Below are 20,351 nucleotides of genomic sequence, written 5' to 3' on the forward strand. Positions count from 1 at the left end.
AAAGAAAATATTAGTAAGACCTAAAACAATTTTCTGGTTCTACTTCACATCCATTAGATTGGCAACGATGATTTTAAAAGAGAGGAAAATGACAAGTATTGTGGGCATAGCATCGACACACTGTTGATGGATTTTCAAATTGGTACAATCTTTCTGGAAACCACTTTGGAATTATACACAATACTTAGCAATAGATACAAGTCCTTTGACCTAAATGAATCATTGTGAATGTTATATACAAAAAAAAAAGTTTAAAAATGAAGAAAAGATCTCATATATACAAGATACAGCAGCTCTTTTTATGGTGGTGAAGAACTAGAAACTAAGGGGATGTATTACAACTGGGGAATGGCCGAATAAAAAGTGATATATGAATACAATATAATACAATTGTGCTTTGAGAAGTGAAGAAAAAGTGTTTCAAAGAGATGTGGAAAGTTTTGCATTAATTGAGGGCAAAGTGAGCTGAACCAACAATTTTTCTAATGATACTAACAATAACTAGAATTTAGATAATGCCTCTTCTAAATATGTATATATATATATATATATGTATTTCTATATAAGCATTTAATAATTTTTAAAAACTTAAAAACTGATATCAACCATGATTCCAAAGGATGTATATAAAGAAGGCTGCTCACTGTGTGATAGAAGACGTAATAATAGTCAGAATAAGGATTTATATTGAGGACATGGGAACATCATTTGCTTGACTGGCCTTATATAATACAGTAGTTCTGCATTCCTCCCTCCCTTCTTTCCTTCCTTCTTCCTTCTTTCTCTCTGTTTCTCTCTGATGATGACAAAATGCAAACCCAGGAATCTCCTGAGTACAGGTCATGTGTTCTTCCGATTAAACCATATAGTCTCTCATCATCTCTATCATTTTAATGAATGGATTATTTTGCATCTTTGTAAATGTGTGTCATACAGAGAGATCAGAAAAATGCAGAATTGATATAATATGCGAAAGGAGAAAGCTCACAAAATATTGTAACTATTTCAAAGTCACCTGGATTCCACAATTTCACAGTACAACCAATTGTTTCAGATCTCGGTGCCTTCTAGTTTTGATTTTTGATATTCCAGTGCTTACCCTAATGGATTATCATATGTCATATTGATGGCATAAAGATATCTTAGTGGTCAGTACATTTTGCATGTAATGACATTTTTTTCATTTGATTTAGACATTTTAATGCCATCCCTGTGGAAAACACTGAAATTATTTTGCCATTTTTCTGACACTTTAAAATGGTTTTGTGGTTCTGCGTTGATACTGGAGGTATTTAATCTTAGCATCATCAAATTAGCTCCATGAACTCATGCTGATTTAACCGTCTTACTGTGATCAGAACAACATTAGTGCCACTGATAACGAATTAAGGATTTGCGGTGATGAGCTGCCTGTGTTGTTTGTTTCATGGACCACCAGAGCCAAAAATTGATCACCTTATCATCTTGATGAAACACTCTTGTGTTCAGTTTCCATCTTTGGACAGCAGTTAGTCAATCCATTGAGAAATATTTTCCTGCCACAGTTAAGATTTTTAATATATTAATTATTTTTTAAAATTTGCTTACTTGTTTATCTGTTTGTCTACTTAATCTATCTATCTACTTAAAGCTGGAAATTTTAGTTACTCAGAAAGTTAACTTTCCTTGAATAGGTTCCATACAAAAGAATTGTCACTGTAATACAACCCTGCATCCTTTCAACAGTTCAGTTATTCAAGGTTGAAGCTTTAGTTCTTTTAAGGTCTCAAGATCCATCTTGAACCTTTAAATAAGGATTTACTAAGGGATACCTTTGGCGTATAAAAAAAATTCACTTACCTCCAAAAACGTCTTACATTTGCACATGAGGTCATGTTTCCTATGTCATATCATTTAATGCTCAATTACGGCTATTTCATCTCTCTCTACATTGGCACAGTTTGACCATCTTAAATAAATTCTGCATAGAACTTGCACATCATTATCACAAAGAGGTCTGATTTTGAAGTCACTCCGTGTGTGTGTGTGTGTGTGTGTGTGTGTGTGTGCCCAGCATAGGCTGGCTACTTCCATTTCTTAAAGAATATAGTTTTGTAAAAACTATGTAGTTTTTACAACTGTCTTGAATGATTTCCTTTGGTGATCATAAGTATAAAATATTAAGATAAGATTTGAATAAAAAGATAAGTTGTTTTAAACATTATAAATATGTATTGCATAGAATAATAGATTTTGTTTGGACTTTGGCAAACTCTACAACTCCATATAGATTTAGAAAGAAGGGGCTTTATTGTCAAAATAGTTATACTTATGGTGGGAGAGACTAGAAGAGGAAAATTTAGAAAATAGGATTATTTCATAGGCAAAAAATACATTTTATTCCATGGTCATGTTCATAGAGGTAGCTTTCCTGAAAACAAAGGTAAGGGCCCGATGTCCTTTCCCAACCAAATGAAGCATCAATCGCTCCTTGTGTGTAATGCATAGAGACCTGTATCAGTGTTAGGGAGACTTCAATCTATACCCTGCCTTTCATATGGACTGGCTCTGTAATTGGACAAGACGCCCAAACTTTCAGTGTTCCAGACAATCCTTAGTAAAGAGAAATGTACACGGGGAGTTTTCCAAACTAATTTTCCAATTAAAAACAATTATTTGTCTAATAGTGGAATGGTGTGCTTAGAGTGAACTTGTGTATAGTAAATGTAAAGAAATTTATAATGGGAGGACATAGGATAAGTCTAAAGATTTTTTTCTCGATTCCCAAGGTATTTAGATAGATGATATAGATAGAGAAATATACAGATATTTATATCTACATATCTCAGAGGAAGCACCAATATTCTCTTATTCTGTTTCATATTTGCTTCAAATTCATCATATCGGGCATCTGTGTGACATACTCTCAAGTTTTATATGTAGATGAAATGTGAAAGAGGGACAAGAACTGGATCTCAAGATCTGGCTTTGGAACAAATGACATATTCAATCTCTCTGAGACTCAGTTTCCTAATCTGTTAAGATGAGGATAATAATCCTTTCCTCTTTCCTCAGAAAAAGCTCTAAGTTTAGATATGGTGCTTGCCACTTGCTATCTATCAGCATGGGTGAGTCTGTTAATCTCTGAGCTTTAAAAGAAGAGGATAAAGTAGATACTTTCTCTTCCATCTCTAGAATGATGATTTATTTCACAAGTGAAATAAATAATGAAAAAAAAAGATTTATAAACCCCAAAGCACTACAGAAATATATTTTAAAAGTGTATTTATATGAAAGTATCAATCTAAAAGGTCTTACCAACAGAAAAAAAATTGTATATTTTGCCCATGTTTTCCTAGTTCTCAGAATCAACTCAGTATAACAGACACTCTGACAAACCTTGGAGTGGCTGCCTTTTAAGGGGACATAAGTCATTAAGGACCTTGGGAGTTGTATGTCATTTCAGCTTGGGATGAGAGGGTTCTATCAGAGAATTGGAAATGGAAGCTGGAGTTGGCTGTACCAGTGACAGTTTTAGAATCTCTCTGGAGAGGAAGGTAATGAGAGGCAATGGGAAAGTAAGTGTGGGTCAGAGATAGCAACAATAGCACGAGATGGAGGATGGATTCCAGGGGGAGGATCTAGACACTGTTAGTGACTGAAATCTTTGCTTTCCTTTGGTTCTCTGCTCACCTTCTTGAGGGAATACAGTGGGGAATGACTTTCTGGTTTCATGGAGAAAATGCTAAAACAATAGTGAATTTACTCCACTAGCTTTCTCCCTTCTGTTTCACTGCCAAATGCAGCAGACCACGTGGTTTATTACTATTACAAGTGGTTTTTTTCTGCTTTTTAAATTTATTTTATTTTTAAATAATCATTTGATAGATAAAGATAAGGAAATTTTAACTTTGTCACAAGTTGGTATTTTTGCTATAGAGAATGTGATGAGGTGGAGTGGGAGGGAGAATCTGTGCATAATTGATGACATCAAATTTCACCAGATGGGAGACTGTCCTCTCAGCTTGAAGATCAAAAGACTTCTTGGGAGCTGAGAGGATTTTATGAATTTTATTTATAACTTGATTTTTTAAAAGTTTATAACTTTGTAGAAAAAGAAGGCACATGAAAATTGGAACTTTGCCTTAGACAAATTTTAATACCTCCAAGAAGACAGGTCATTTTGTTCCAAAGATCATTGGGTTTTTCTTATGCCTCCAAGAGATCCAATTAAATTCAACAAATTTTACATGTATGTGTATGTATGTATATATACATATATATGTATGTACATATCTATCTATATATACATATATACATACAGAATACACTGACATGTAAGATTGCTTTATGTTGTCAAGCTGATTTATGATGACCCCATTTTAGGGTAAATATGGGAAGACCAAATTTGGAGGCAAGGAGAACAAGATGCACTGAGATCTATCTTTCTGTCTATTTCTGTATTAAGGTGTTTAAAACTCAGAGCAACCATTTTAAGTACCATTTTTCATGGCATAAAAACACATCATCTATCAGGTCAATAAGATCATCACTGAGCAAACCAGAGTCATTTTACTGGACTGATTTTTTAATGGAATAAGGGAAATTCTCAAGAGCCTGACTTTCTTCCAGAGTAGCTTAAGCAATTGGATATTCTAGTTGACAATATTGTATTGAAAGAGTACATTTGATTTTCCTAACACATTTTCCATTCAGATTATAAATCTGAGCCTGCAAAATCTGAATTTTCCTTCCAACAGCAGCAAGACCATGTGCAGACACAGCTGTGGAAGTATTCATTTTGTGAAAACATTGCAGTCACAAAACTAGATTTTAGAAGGGCTCATTTAAGCCAAAGTCAAATTAGATGCTTCAAAGGGAATAGCTCTGATTCTGTACACATACACATGTACATATAATATATTATGATGATGATATTCAGGATGATCATTTTTTGCCAGGTTTTTGCCGGTTGCCACTGTGATGTCTAAATGTGACGTTCTAGAAAAGCCGCTGTGATAAAAATTAAATAAGCTTCATGTTACATGAAACCAACTGTGTCTATGTTTGGGACACTAGTGCCCAAGCTTGCAGGAGAACTAATTAGAAGAGGCTTTGGGAAATGGAAGTTATCTACTTAAAATCTAATCAAAGGCAGATTCCTCTGGGTATAACTGAAACTTAGATTTCTCTCTGAAGGCACCATGGTCATCTACATGCCATGATTCACAGAGCCAACAAGGTTTGGTATCCTCCTTCCTTCCCATCACTGTTCTGCTATTATTATTGAGAAATTATTCCTTCTCTGAAATTAACATTATCTGGTCCATCACCAGTCAAGACTTCTCTTGGTATCCTCCACCAAATTCCAAGACATTTCCCCCCATCTTCAGTAATTTTGGCCCCTGGCTTATCCATTCCTTTCCACTTTATTCTTTGCCAGAAATGTCTCTAATATTCATATCCATGACCCTTTTAATACTTTCCCCCCTCTCCATCCCTTTACTTCCTCAGTTCCCATCACCTCCATCTCTATCGCAAGCCTCTAGATGTTCTCATATCTTAACTCTTTCCATTACTTCCAATTGCTCAGCCTTCTTGGTCTAGACCTATGAAAACCTTTTCTTGAATCACAATGGACCCAACTTTTATCTCCTTTACCATCTCATTCCTATAAAATTCTCCATTGTGACACCTATTTCTTCTGTGCTACCATCTTCTTTCATTCCCTCATTTTTATTTTCAATTCATTTTTTTCTCATTATAGTTTTGAACCAATAGGCAGCCAACTTAGCAAGACACTGTCCTTGGCTCCCAAATTCATTATCTTTGTGTCCTGAGTGACACTAATAATAGAAAGTCTATCAGATTTAGACTCAAGAGAAATCTGGGTTCAAAACCCTGATTTGAGACTTATACGAGTTGCTTAAATATGAGCTAAACTGAGCTTCAATTTCTTCATCTATAAATTATGGATAATAATACACAAATTATCTACCAGATTGTTATAGGCAAAGAAGATTCTATTTGTAAATACCCTTTACTCACCTAAAAGTATTTCATAAAGTCAACTACTATCATTATTATTCCCACTGCCAATGATTCCCAATCTTGAACACCCTAAGAAAAGGCCTAAAATCATGCTAAATGGATTCGCTTTACAATGACAATATATAATATCATTGGAGGTCTCATGACTACAATAGTCCTTATATTAATACAGGATTAATTCCTAATCATGTTACTTATAGTAACTATTCCATACTTCCTCTTTCCTCAAATGTCCAATCCTCTTTTTCCTCAGCAGATGAAATTGGCCCTGCTTTAATCTAAAGATGAAATCTTCATCAACATTTCAAAATCTCTGCCCTAGCTTTCCTTCCATGGGATGTCAGAGGACAATGTGGCTCTCCACTTGCCAAAGCTCACCCTGACCCTTTTCCCACCAATTTTAGAAGCTTGTTGAATTTATCATTCTCTGTACACATTATATCTTCTTCTTATTTTTACTCTCTCCCACATTATTGATGCCTTTATTTCTTCTTTAAAACATTTTATTTAAAGTTTAAAAATAAGTTATTAAATATATTTTAAAAAAGAAAAAATATAAGTTACTGAGTTCACTGACAATAAAGTCATTCAGATGATCATGTGGGAATGTTCAAACTCATGCTCTGGGTAAAGGATTCTATGGTGCCTTTCAGTTCTGTGATCCTGATATTACTCCCATTATATGGAGAAGGAAAGTGAGTCTCAGAAAGGAAAACTGACTTCCTTAAAATTGCATATCTGGTTAAGAGCAGAGCCAAAACTCAGACACAAGTCTTGATTCCAAGGCCATTGCTATTCCCAGAGAACCAACAATAGCTATCTTTTCAGGCCTACAAAGTAGAGTAAATATTGCGGAGTTTATAATTCAATTATGAATTATAAATTTAATCAGAATAAAAGACTAGGTTATAAGGAAAGTCACCAACTTAAGTGTTTAAAATAAGAATGTCTTTCTTATTAGGTTCCCAATGTCTAGGATCAGCTAGAGGTTTAACTTAAATAGTTCAGCTCCAGAAAAGTAAGCAGAGGGTGGAAAGGTGCCACATAAAAATTTCCAGCCACATCAATCTCCTTTATCTCTAAGACAAAATAAACTATGCTAAATGAAGCAAAAGATTAACAAGGAAAAGAAATTAAAAAGAAACTCCATTAAATAATCTTCATTAGAAAGCAGAGGGAGAGGGAGAGAGGGAAGTAGAGAGAAATCAGAATAAGGAGAAAGTGAAAGAGAGGGAGAGAGAAAAGGAGAATGCACTTAATAGAATGTCATGCTATCATCCTCAAATTGTTGCCAGCCCATCTGGTCCATTGCTATTAGGAAAGGGGCCAGAGGCCATTCTGAAGCCCTAGCATCTGCCCCATCCAGTTGGGAGAGGGCTCGGTCCACTATTTCCTGGGTAGGGAGCTGTCCCCTCCAGGTGGGTGCTGAGAGGGCAGGCCCAGAAGCTCCCATTATCCCACATTGTCCTTTTCTTGCCAGAGAATAAAACCCTGCTTGGATCCTGGCAGCCCTTTGCTTCTGTGTAAGGCGGAGGCCCCCTAGTAACGCTAGCGACTGCAGAGTTGAAAAAAATCCAAAAGAAAAGAGACGAGTTGAGCTGAGGATGGCCATCCATCTCTAGTGGGTGAAGAAATAATTGAAGAAATGAGAACTTCTAATACAATGAAGTTCGAAGGGTTAAGAGAAGCCCAGGATAAAACTCCAGAGGAAGAGAATAATTCAGCACTAATTACAAGTAGAGCCTCAGAAAAATGAGTGGGCTGACCACAAGGTCTCCAAGAGGGAAGGTGAGCGCTACTTACAAAACTGAAGGGAAAGGAAATTAAATTAGTGCTCCAGAGGAAAAATAAGCAGACAGAAGAAAAGAGCCAAACTTCAGTTCACTGCTACCTGCCATTGCCTAGAATTGTCTTTCTGAGCAATGCCCCCAGGAGAAAGAAGCAGAGCCTAAGGAAAGACAGTAAGATCAGGTATATAAAATAGAATAATGCAGCGATGTAGTCTCTTGTGAAATACAGAACTGCACTTGGAATCAGGAGACATTGTTGGATTTCCATGTCTGATGTGCTCCCAATGGCAGCCTGGTATGATTAGTGGCAAGTGATTTGGATCTGTCCCCTAAAATAATGCTCATCCGATTCACAGGACTCGGCCTTCCTGCCACCAGCCGAGGCTGGCACAGGGGTAGCGGGGGAAAAGGCTTAGAAGAAAGGGCTCATGTTTCATTTCCACTCCTTATTACTGTGTGGCCTTGATTAGCTCCCAACTAAATTCAAAAATAAATTAATTAAATGTTTCAGACCCGGACTCCTGGGATAGGGAGATTAACACAAAACAGCAGCTGCTCTCAAGGATCTTATATTCTACTAGAGCTTACCTTTACTAGGGAGGGGATTATAATGTGGGCACAAGTAAGAAACAAAAAGTAATACAGAGACAAAAGGAGAGAGACAGAGACAGAGGGAGACACACAGATACAGAGGAGAAGGGAAGGGAGGAGAGAGGAAAGGGAGAGGAAGGAGAGGAGTGGAGAGAGGAAGGAAGGGCAATGGAGGAGGAAATGGAGTGCTGGCTACTTTGTTGTTGTATGAAAGATAGAGATGGGAAAGAAGAGATTCAGGGAGATCTGCAGGGTTGTTGCATGGTCCAGAATTATTAAAGGTCTCTATGGAGCACAGGCTATGTAAGATGAAAGGAGGAAAGAGAAGGAAAAAATGTCACAGGGATTAGAACAATACCACTTGACACCATATCAGATTTGAGAAGTGAGGGAGACAGAAGAGTTGAATACTTTTTTTTTTTTTTTTTTTTTTTTTATTTAATAGCCTTTAATTTACAGGATATATACATGGGTAACTTTACAGCATTAACAATTGCCAAACCTCTTGTTCCAATTTTTCACCTCTTACCCCCCCACCCCCTCCCCTAAATGGCAGGATGACCAGTAGATGTTAAATATATTAAAATATAACTTAGATACACAATAAGTATACATGACCAAAACATTATTTTGCTGTACAAAAAGAATCAGACTCTGAATTATTGTACAATTAGCTTGTGAGTTGAATACTTTTAAAAGAAATCTGCAAATTTGGAGAAGAGATGGGTTTTAGGGGAAACATAATCCATTCAAAGTACCTACAAGACTCTCAGGCAACTAAGCCAACTTTTCTAAGCCTCAGTTTCCCCACCTGTAAAGTAGGTACTGCAACATTTCTGGTACTTTGTTTCCAAGTCTTTTGTGAGAATCAAAATGAGATGAGAACTATGAAGTACATTGCATACTCTAAAGCACTATATAAATGTCAACTATTGTAACAGGAAAAAGCTAATTAAAAACCCATCAAAATATTTTGAGACTCTGGAAATCATTTGTGAAATTAATTATCTAAATTATGGACAATCACTGAATTAGCTCATTAGCACCAGCATTAGTGCCATAATTAACATTTTTCTTGCCCTTTACTTGGCTCTTATCTATTTAGAAGGCATCAAACTCGTAAGTCCAAAACTGAACCAACTCCTTCATCATCTCACTAAACCCGCCCTCCTAATGTCCCTGTTTCTGTGGAGGACGTCACCGTTCTTCCAGACACACAAATCCACAACTGCTCACTCTTCCTCACTCACCCACCATTGGTGACTCCATTGGCAAGCCTTGGGATGTTGCCTCTCCAACATTTCTGTGTCCCTTTCTCTCTACTCATGTCCCAAATGCTAATTACAACTTCCCTTCCTCCTGACCTAAACTGTTATTAAAGACTCCTAATTGCTTTCTCTAAATTGAAATCTTCAATCTTTCTTCTACATAGTTAATAAATTGATATTCCTATAGCATAGATCTAGCCTCATCATTCACGCACTCACCAAGTTTTCGTGGCTCCCTATTACTTCTTTCTGCAATTTAAAGCTTTTGATAACTTGACTTCAGATGCTACATTTTAGGAGTTTATTGATACTGTGACCAGAGGAAATTCAAAAGAGACTAACTAAGCAGGATGGCACTGGAAACAATATCATGTAGTTGAAATAACCAGACATCTTAAACCTGGAATAAAAAAAGTTTGGGTTTCCCACTAATTAAACACCATTTCTATGCACTCTGTTCCACAGTCAAATTGAGTGACTCGACCTTCTCTGTCCACACTTTCTACCTCCCTCCGCCAAGCTTTGCCTTTTTCCTCCTACCTTCCCAGAGTGTTCTCCCTCTTTACCTCTGTGTCTCTGAATTTCATTCCCTTCAAGGGGATTCTCAGTTGTCCACATGCTCCCCCCACCCAACCCTGGAAAATGTATGTATGTGTCCCTCATCCAATAGAAGAAGCTGTTTGGACTTTCTAGACCTTTGTTGTCTCATTCATAAAATGAAAGGACTGGATTATTTAACTGATGCGGTCCCTCCCAGCTCTAGCTCTTTGATGTTATGATCTCAAATAAGATGCTTAATGGCTTTGGTTTGGGGTGAGAAGAAGGATCAATAGGAAAAAATAATAGATTGAGGAAAATATATTCACAATACAGAATTATACCATAGAATCAATCAACAAGGATTTATTAAGCACCTACTGTGTGTCCAACACTGTGATAGGCTGATATCTGTCCAGAGAAGGAAAGATTGGATGAACTGAACAATGTGTATAGTCTGAGGGGGAGGGCAGCAGTGGATATAATTGTGTTAATCCAGAATTACTTCTGAAGAACAAAGAGTTATAAAATGGTTAAAATACAAGGATGACGACATGAAAAGCATTCCATAGATGATTTTAAGAATCTGATCATTGTTTAACTATTCCATCAGTTCAGAACAGTGTAAGCCAATTTCCACAAGAAACAAGAAGGAAAGAGGAGACACCAACTTCATTGCATTTCACATTAAAACCATATCCATAAACAAACAAAAGATATACAGATAGATTCATAAATAATAAGGAAGGTAAAGAGAGGGGTATAGAAGGAAAAATAAAAGAAAGAAATAAAGAGATAAGGAGAGAGAGGGAGGGAAGGAAGGAAAGGAGGAAGGAAGGATGGATGGAAGGAAGGGAGGGAGGGAGGGAGGAAGAAAAAGAGGGAGGAAGGAAGGATGGAAAGAAAGAAGGAAGGAAGGAAGAAAGGGAGGGAGGAAGGAAGGAAGAGAAGAAGAAAAGGAGGGAGGAAGGGAAGAAGGAAAGAAGGAATGGCTTCCAAGTTTTTAAAGGTCTTCCAGAGACCACATCTTATCTTTTTACAGCTGTGTGAAATAAATAGTATAGGTATTAGTGATATCATTTGCCAAATGAGGAAAGTGATGCAGGAATGTAAAATGACTTGCCCAGAATCTTGTAACTAGTTAATGGTAGAACTAAAATTCTGACAGAGAGTTTTAAATTTCTTTCCCTGTCAAATAGGTCCCAAGTAATAGCATTGTGCCTGTTTTACCTGAGAAGGATGCACAGAGAAATTAAAGATGGTAACCTTTGTTTTTGTTTTGTGTAAATAACGTCTTCTTTTGTTTAGTTTTTTACATTTAAGCAGGCTGTTGGGTGGTATATTGGATAGACTGTTGGGCTGAGGAAGAACTGGGTTCAAATCCTGCCTCAGATACTTGTGTGGGCAGGGCAAGTCTACCACTTTCAGTTATAGTTTCCTTATATGTAAAATAAGTATAATAATAACACTTACCTCACAGTGTTGTTGTGAGGATCAAATAAGAAGAATGTATGTAAAGTCCATTGTAAGCCTATAAGTGTTTATAAAATGCTAACTATTGCTCTTAGTATCAAATGTATGTTACATTGTGTTATTATCTTATTAATTATTGTATGTATAAAATGTAGTTTGTAGTTATTCAGCTATTTCAGTCAGAACTCATCTTCAGTCTGTTCTTTCATGACCCTATTTGGAGTTTTCTTAGTAAAGTTACTGAAGTGATTTGCCATTTCCATCTCCAGCTCATTTTACAAGCAAGGAAACTGAGGCAAGCAGGGTGATGTGACTTGCCCGTGGTCACACAGCTAGTAAGTGTTTGGATTTTAACTCAGATTTTCCAGACGCAAGGAAGGATGTTCTATCCATTGCTCCAATCTAGCTGTCCACAGCAGTAGGTCCTAAGCAGTAAAATCCCTGTTTACCACAGAATTTCAGAGCTAATAGAGCTTTAGGTAAGGTTTATAAGATTATCTCTGATAATATATACCTGAAGTACAGCCCCCTCTCATTGCCTTAACAAATGGCCCAAGGCCTCCATTTAAAGATCCAGTCAAATTCAACAAATATCGTCTGTCCAGTCGAGTGCCTATGCGAGCCAGATGCCAACGTGGATATTCGATGAAAAATGGCCCCTGCCCTCAAAGGGCTTATTGACTCTCCAGTGCCAGGGAATCCATCTACCTGCAGAGACAGTGCATCCCACTATGAAATAGCCCAAACGCTTGGTAAGTTTTCTTTGTGTCCAAAGTTTATCTCTGTATGTATTTGGTTTATATTTTAAGAAGATATCCTACTTTGTATAACATGTGCATGAATGTATTTGTTACATAAACATGTGCACACATTACACAGTTTCTTCCCCATCAAATGTGATATTTTAGGGCAAATGTAATTTTTAATTGATATATATTTACACATGCATATACATATTATATATGCAAATATATATCACACATGCATACATGTATATGCTTTTGTTTAGGTAGATTATTATTATTATTTTGTCTTTCTATTTATTCCCAGTGCCTGGAACATAGTAGACACTGAATAAATGCTTACTTGATCAAGGTCACACAGCTAGTGTCGAGGCAGGAACCCAGCCCGAGCCATCCTAGTCCAGGGCCATCACTATGGATTAAATCCCTCTGCCTCCCATAAAAACAAATAAGCTGGCTAGGACTGCTGAGGTTCTCCTATGTCATCCCTCTCCTTTCAGAACAGTCATTTGCTTAACACACTGGACAAGTGCTTCCAGTGGTCTACGTAATGGACAGGTAAGAGGGAATTTAATAGCCCCCCTACCTAGTTCCCAACTAATGGTAGTCCAGTTTTTAAGTATTCCATTAGCAACAGACTTGCCAGATCCAGCACGGGACACTTGACTTTGCCCAGGGTCGCTTACAGATGCCCCGCTGCCTCATCCATTTGCCAACTCAGCCTAATTTGGCCCGACATAAATCAATTGCAATAAGGATGTTAGACAAAGGGAAGAGGAACTTTTTAGAGATTGTAGAGAAGTAAAGCTTATGAAAATAATTTTAAATGGACTGAGAATTACTGGCAAACCACGAGACACGGCTATGAAATATGAGTTCCCTAAAGTCTCTGTTTGGTTTCCTAAAAGGCTCCATGACTCACTGCCAGTCTCCTACCTTTTCTTATCATTCCTATTAATAATTCTGCTTGGCAGAGTTCTGGTTCATTGAGACACAGGCAGAGATGTGTAATTGAAATGGATCCTTCTTTCCTGTCTCAGAGCTCTCCTAGCACTTGCTTTGTTTCTCGCTAAGAAAATTATATTTGCTTTTAGACTGAGACCATTTGCAGAAATGCCTCGCCTCCCTGCTTGCTGCCCTCCTGGGCAGCTAGGTGCCACAAGGGGCGGAGTGCTAGGTCTTCAGTTAGGAAGCTCACCGTTCAAATTTGGCCTCTGTCACTGACTCTGGTCAGGTCACTTAACCTCTACCTGCCTTAGTTTCCTTATCTGTACAGTGGGGACAAGGATAGCACCTAAATCTCTTGGCTATTGAGAAGATAAAATAAATGCGTTTAGCATTCACTGCCTGCATACTAAATCCTGTTACAAAGCCAGAAGGCAGCATAATGGATAGGAGGCGGTGCTTAAAATCCAGAAGACATGGCTACAAATCCTGCTTCTAACAGTGACTTCCTGAGTGTGTGCTTCAGTCAGCTCAGAGATCTGTAGATTTTAAACCAAAGAAAACTTAGAGACAGAATAGCGTAGATGTGTCCAACATCATATAGGCAACAATCACAGGATTTAATTCCCAAGCACAGATGAGTTGCAACCAGCATTGATGGGAGGATTGACCATTCCAGGACTTTCCTATGCTGGCAATATCACAGATCTCTTGTGTATCTGTTACACATAACCCAAAGTGCCTTGACTAGTAAGTTCTTGATGAAGTTTTCTGTATTTGAATTTGAAATTTTTTCACAGAAAAACTAAAATCGTCATTCCTTACTTCTATCTCCCCCAAACATTTTTTTAGTTTTTAAGTCATCTACATCAAGGGGGAATCTTATTTTTATTAGAAATGGGAAAGGAAAGAAGGAGAGAAGGGAGAATGAGTGAGAAGGAACTACTAAATCATGTTATTTCAAAGCATTTTGATATATTCTAAGTGACTTCTTAGTCACCTGCTTCTCCTTCCTCTCCCTTCTATCTCTCTCCAAGTAGCTTCTACTTTCAGAAACTCTCAGATTGTCTCATTTTAGCAAAATTCTCCATGGGATGATCCCATCCTCTTTCTTTCCTGTGTTGGAGACTTGTTTCTTAAAAGATAAGTTTTCGTGTTGTCACTATGCATTTGTCTCTGAACTTTCCCCAAATGACATTTGGAACTTCCCAGTCTTCTCTCTGGAACTGAATCCAATATTGTTGTTGTACTTTCTCATTTTCTTCCCCTCGCTGCTGCACTTGGCATTGTTGATTATTTCTTTCTTCTTGAAAATGTCCCTTCTTGGTTTCCAAGAGACCTGGCTCTTGCAGGTCTCTGAGTTTTCTTTAATCATACTTTCTAAAGCTCAATCAGTTTCCCTTCAGGTGGTCCGTTTCTTCATTTGGCAGTTCAGTTTGTTCAGAAGTTTTTTCTGACCTGGAGCTTAAATGAACTTCTTTGTAAATTATCTCCAATTCCCCTTGTTTTGCCATCTGGATCCAAACACAACAAATCTACCCCTGCTCTCTCAGTGAAATCCTACTGGATAATTTCAAAGGAGAAGAGAAGTCACCGAAAATAATTGGAGTGTTTTTTGGTAGAAAGTAGAGATAGTCCTAACTCAGACTTTGGTAAAGGTTGAATATAGAATCTATCAATTTATTATAAACACACACACATACCCTACATTGTTTTTATTTTACTCAACCAGTTTTGTAAAGTAACTTCCTTCCCAAAGGATGGCTTTCTAAGCCACCATTCATCCTTCAGAAACAAGGGAGTCCTTTTCCCCTAACATGCAACACCATGTCCATGTGCTCCAGGGAGAGCTCTGAAGGGAAGCTTCCCTTTATTATTCTTCTCCTCCATCTCTCTACAGCCTTTCTACTGAATCCTTCTTTTTCTAAACTCTTTTTACTTCTCTTTGATAATTCAGCTAGAAACCTTGACCAAAATGGATAATGCAAAAAGCCTGCCTTGCTTTATTTGTTATTTATATTTTACACGTGTGTGTGTATGTGTGTTTATGATAGAGAAACAGAGACAGACAGAGACATAAAGAAGACATACACAGAGAGAAGAGAGAGACATAAAGATATATAGAAAGAGAAGGAGACAGAGACATAGAGACAAAGGGGTGGGATAAAAGGAAGAGGGAGAAGTTCCATACTAGACTACAGAATGCTCTAAAGCAGAATCTTTGTATTTTTTGTAATCTATTTCAGATAACATTCATATGCTTGTTGAATAAGCTGACAGCTCTAATTTACTCATAATGACATTTATTCATTCAACAAACACTTATTATGCAATCATAACCACATTTGTATAAAGTCATGTGCTGAGAAGACTAAAAAGTGAAAAAGAGAGGGTCAGAGCTCTCAGAGTTTACAAGTATAGTAGGGAGAGAAGTCATTTACACAGAAGAATGGAATACAAATTAAAATGAGTTTTTAACCCAAGAGACAGTATAGACTAGTGGATGGAGAGCACTCCCAAGAGTTGGGTGATCCTGGCTTTAAATCTTACCTTGGGCACCCATTGTGACCTAGACTGAATCACGAAGCCACATGAGATTCAGGAGATGCAGTTACATTTGGAGAGGAAGATCTTCCCTGGGAGCTGTCCACATGAATGAAATCATAAAATACCATAGGTGAGAGGAATATAAAATGCTATCAGTTCAGGAGTCTTTAGTCGAGTTCCCAAGCTCTGGTCAGCATTTCTTCTGGGCCAGATTTCCCAGGAAACTTTTGGACTGGGATCTGAAAGACTTTCAGCAGAAATAGAATTATGGTTTTGGATTTGTAGTCAAAAGACATGAGTTTAAATCTCTGGTCTCCCATTGAGTTTCTGTGGGACTGTAGGCAGCTCATTTTGTACTTATTTCTTTATTGATTTTGTCCTTAATTTTCCAAGTCCCAAAGACATCATGACATGATAGATGACGTCTTGACTTGTGATCATTGGATTTAAGTGAGGCAGAACCATAGAAAGTCATCAGGCTCACTCTCTCTTCCAGAATCATTGAAGTCCAGTGCAGGACAAAAGTCAAGACCATCAACAATGGCCTGAGATGCAGTGGGTGACCTTGGTGCTTTAGACATTCGATCAAACTCCAAGCTCGATTCCCAGCTTAGTGGAGAGATTGACTCCATGCTATGGTAAGCATTTAATAAGTGCTTTTTTATTCATTCATTGATTCTCACAAGTTTGGAGAGAAGAAATCTTTCAGCACACTATGGGGCTAGAGTTGGAGCCTAGTATATTATTTTTTAATTTTGAATTAATTTGAATTATTTTGAATCCTGGTTGTGTACCTTATTATCTGTGTTATACTGAACAAGTTGTTAACATCACTGAATCTCAGTTTCCTCGATTGAATTTAGGGAGGGGACCCTTTGATCAATGGAAACATGATCATATTCCCTAATGCGTTGATGAAGTTATAGGGCATCAGACTTTGAATGACCCACTTGCATATAAAAGGTCAGCAAATTTGTCTGAGCTTTTGCAAAACTTGCACTAGGACCTCTTCTTTACCTATTCATTAATGTGGGTCAGCAGAAGAGACTTAATATTTTTTATTGGGAAAACCAATTCTGGTCAAGTAAGTTGAATGGAAACTCAGTTCTTGAAAGCACTGTTAGATCTTATGTATTTGCCTCTTGTACTTTCTTTAGGGTACAAAAAAGGAAAGAGGGGACTTTTCCCATTGGTAATTGTTTTGATGGAAGCAGAGACATAGTCCTTCATAGATCCTGAAAATGGATTTCTGGTGTATTGCTTTCTGGTCCCCAATGTTCTGTGGTGACAAAGACTCAAAGAAAGGAAACATGGTTGTAGGAGGGGAATCCCATTCTCAGAAAATGGCATAGCCGAGAAATGCACTGAGCTAAGAGTAGACCTAATGAGTTTTATAGACCAATGGAATCTGTGGAGACCTAGCCCAATAATCACAGAAGACAAAAACCCCTATCAGAGATGTCTTGTCTGATGACGATCAGTTTGAGGGAACATTATGGGAAGATATCAGCAACTTTGCAGTGTTAGGGATATAACTCAACCTGTCATACTTTCACCTTATATTGCTGGTATGTATTTGTGGGATAAGGTGCCTTTAGTTAATGGAGGGGAAATAAACCTTTACTATTCTGGCAAATGTCTTATCTTTGAGCTAATCATCTTGTCTAATTATTGAAAGGTGAACACTTTGGTGGGCGCTTGTAAGCCATAGTTTGGGAAATTGTTTCTCATAAAATAAATTGAATTTGGGCTAGACTCAACTTGTGAGTTGGGGGTGGGAGGGTAACCCAAAAGACTGCTAAATATAAAATGAAGCAATTGATCTAGGTGCCTTCTAAGGATCTTTTTAGTTCTAAATCTTTGGGGTTTTTTAATTTTTCTATTAAATTTATTTATTTAAATACACTTTACTTTATGAATCATGTTGGGAGAGAAAAATCAGAGTAAAAGGGAAAAACCATAAGAGAGTTAAAAAAAAAAACAGAAAAAAGAAGTGAGCATAGCATGTGTGTGTTGATTTACAACTTTACGTCCTTTCTCTGGGTGCAGATGGCATTTATTGTCCAAAATCTATTGGGATGGCCTTGAATCACTGAATCGCTGAGAAGAACCAAGTCTTTCATAGTTGATCATCACACTGTGTCCCTGTTATTGTGTATAATGTATTCCTGGTTCTGCTTGTTTCGTTCAACATCAGTTCATGTCAATCTTTCCAGCCTTTATAAAAGCAGCTTGTTCATTGTTTTTATAGAACAATAATATTCCATCACCTTCATATACCACAACTTGTTCAGCCACTCCCTAGTTGATGAGCATCTACTCATTTTCCAATTCTTTGCTATCACAAAAAAAGAACTGCTACAAACATTTTTGCACATGTGGGTCCTTTTCATTCTATGTTTTCCTTGGGATACAGACTCACTAATGGCACTGCTAGGTCAAAGGGTGTGCACAGTTTGATAGCCCTTTGGGCATAATTCCAGATTGTTCTCCAGAATGGTTGAATCAGTTCACAGCTCCACCAACAATGTATCAGTGTCCCAGTTTTCCCTCATCCCCTCCAACATTTATCATTATCTTTTCCTGTCATTTTAGCCAATCTGAAAGGTGTGAAATGGTACCTCATAGTTGTTTTAACTTGCATTTCTCTATTCAATAGTGATTTAAAGTATTTTTAATATGACTCTGAATGGCTTTAATTTAATTATCTGAAGATTGTTCATATCCTTTGACCACTTATCAATTAGAGAACGAGTTCTACATCTTTGAAACTCAGAGATCATTTCAAATCATTACTTTGTAATTCATTACTTTGTAAATTATTTCAATGAAGAGAGCAGTTACAAAGTAGATGGATTATCTCCCTTGCTTCTCACAGCAAACCTATGAGTCAGGGAAGGCACAATCACCCAGAAAGAGATGGAGATTTAGTGACTTATTCAACCTTACAGAGCTAGTAAAGCCAAGCCTCAGACCTCTGAGAAATTCTTCGATCTCCACAGGCAGAGATGTTTTTTTCTTTACAATCGGCTGGTTGGCAGATATACATTAAGGGCTCACTTAAGCCCAATTTAGCCTTATTTCTCTAATTCAATTTTACAAGAATTTACTGAGCCCAACACATGGCAAGTGCCAAGAAGCCTACAAAAGGAATTTGTGACCAAACTGTCGATTTTTCTTCTCCATTTTTATCACCTGGATATGATTTTCACCATTTTCTATGACATTTGGAGAGGGCAGGGGATATATGATTAACCAAAGTAAATAAAAATGTGTTGACAGTGGGCCAGGAAACACTGGCCCCACAGGGATTCGCATATATTTGTTGCATGCATGTAGGGAGTAGGGGGCAGGATATTTCCTGGTAAACATGCCCTCCCCCTCACCGGGAACCTGGAAACTCTAAATTCAGCTTGGATCTACACAGTAGCATGCTAACAGAAAGGTAGGCAAACAGCAACAGCATTCACCAAAGTATTGAATGGCAACAGAATCACAGGGTCCTAGGTCCTAGGTGGATGAGACCTCAAAGGTCGCCTGGTCCTACCGCCTAATCTTACAGTTGGGGACCCTGTGGGCAAGAAGGGTGAATGGCTCATCTAAAGTCCTACATAACACAAGAGACGTGTGTTGCTCTGACTCCACAACTAATGCTATTTCCGATACTGGGGGAAAAGTACAATTCTCAGCAACCATTTTCCAAGTACATTCCGACTCTCTTCTTCCAGGATGGAAGCTTTCCTCATCTCTGCAGGCTCCTGGAAAGCAGGGAAACAGGGCAGAACTTCGGGAGTCTCTGGGCACCGGGTCCAGAGCTCCCCACAACATCTGCGTGGCACGCTGTAGCCCTTGGCAGCTTTTCTTCCCTTTGGCGCTTCACCACCCCAAAGCTAGAATGATCATCCAAGCAGGGATGGAGAACCTTGGGTGGTTTTCATGAAGACAGTGTGTTCTGTGGAGGCAAGAGGGAACACCTGGAAACTGCCCGTGGAGCCTGTAAATTGTTAGACGCCTGCAAATTGTTTCTGGTGTGTTATAGATATCGTGGTGTCCCTGCCTCCCCCACTCCACACACACACAAAAGTGGTTCCTTCTCTCTCTCTCTCTCTCTCTCTCTCTCTCTCTCTCTCTCTCTCTCTTCCTCTCTCTTCCTCCCTCCCTCTCCTCTCCTCGCTCTGTCTCTCTCTCTCTTCTTTCTCTCTCTCTCCCTCCTGTAAGGAAATTCCCAACTGGCTCTTTCCCAAGCTTCCTTTACCCTACGCCCAGGTCTTTTCTCTCTCCTTTCCAGATGAACCACTTTCTCTCATCCTCCAAGAGCAGACAAGTTTCCCCTGGTGAAAGTGCCTAATCCACATGATACTTTCCCTTTCAGGGACTAATAGAAAGAAAGGAAGGAAGGAAGGAAAGAAGAGGGAGATGCCAAAGGG

The 20,351-nt window shown here is 38.0% G+C and overlaps 1 long non-coding RNA gene across 2 annotated transcripts in view; it reads left to right on the forward strand.

Annotated features, from left to right (window-relative positions):
- Positions 1-15,784: 15,784 nt before the first annotated feature.
- The window catches only part of LOC116419760, a 127,987-nt gene continuing 123,420 nt past the window's right edge, over positions 15,785-20,351 (forward strand). For both annotated transcript variants that reach the window (XR_004230058.1, XR_004230057.1), the window contains exons 1-2: positions 15,785-16,054; positions 16,421-16,562. This is a non-coding gene — a long non-coding RNA (uncharacterized LOC116419760). The remainder of the gene's footprint in view (positions 16,055-16,420; positions 16,563-20,351) is intronic.

This window comes from Sarcophilus harrisii, chromosome 6 (genome assembly GCF_902635505.1).
Source record: "Sarcophilus harrisii chromosome 6, mSarHar1.11, whole genome shotgun sequence".
Lineage (NCBI taxonomy): Eukaryota > Metazoa > Chordata > Mammalia > Dasyuromorphia > Dasyuridae > Sarcophilus > Sarcophilus harrisii.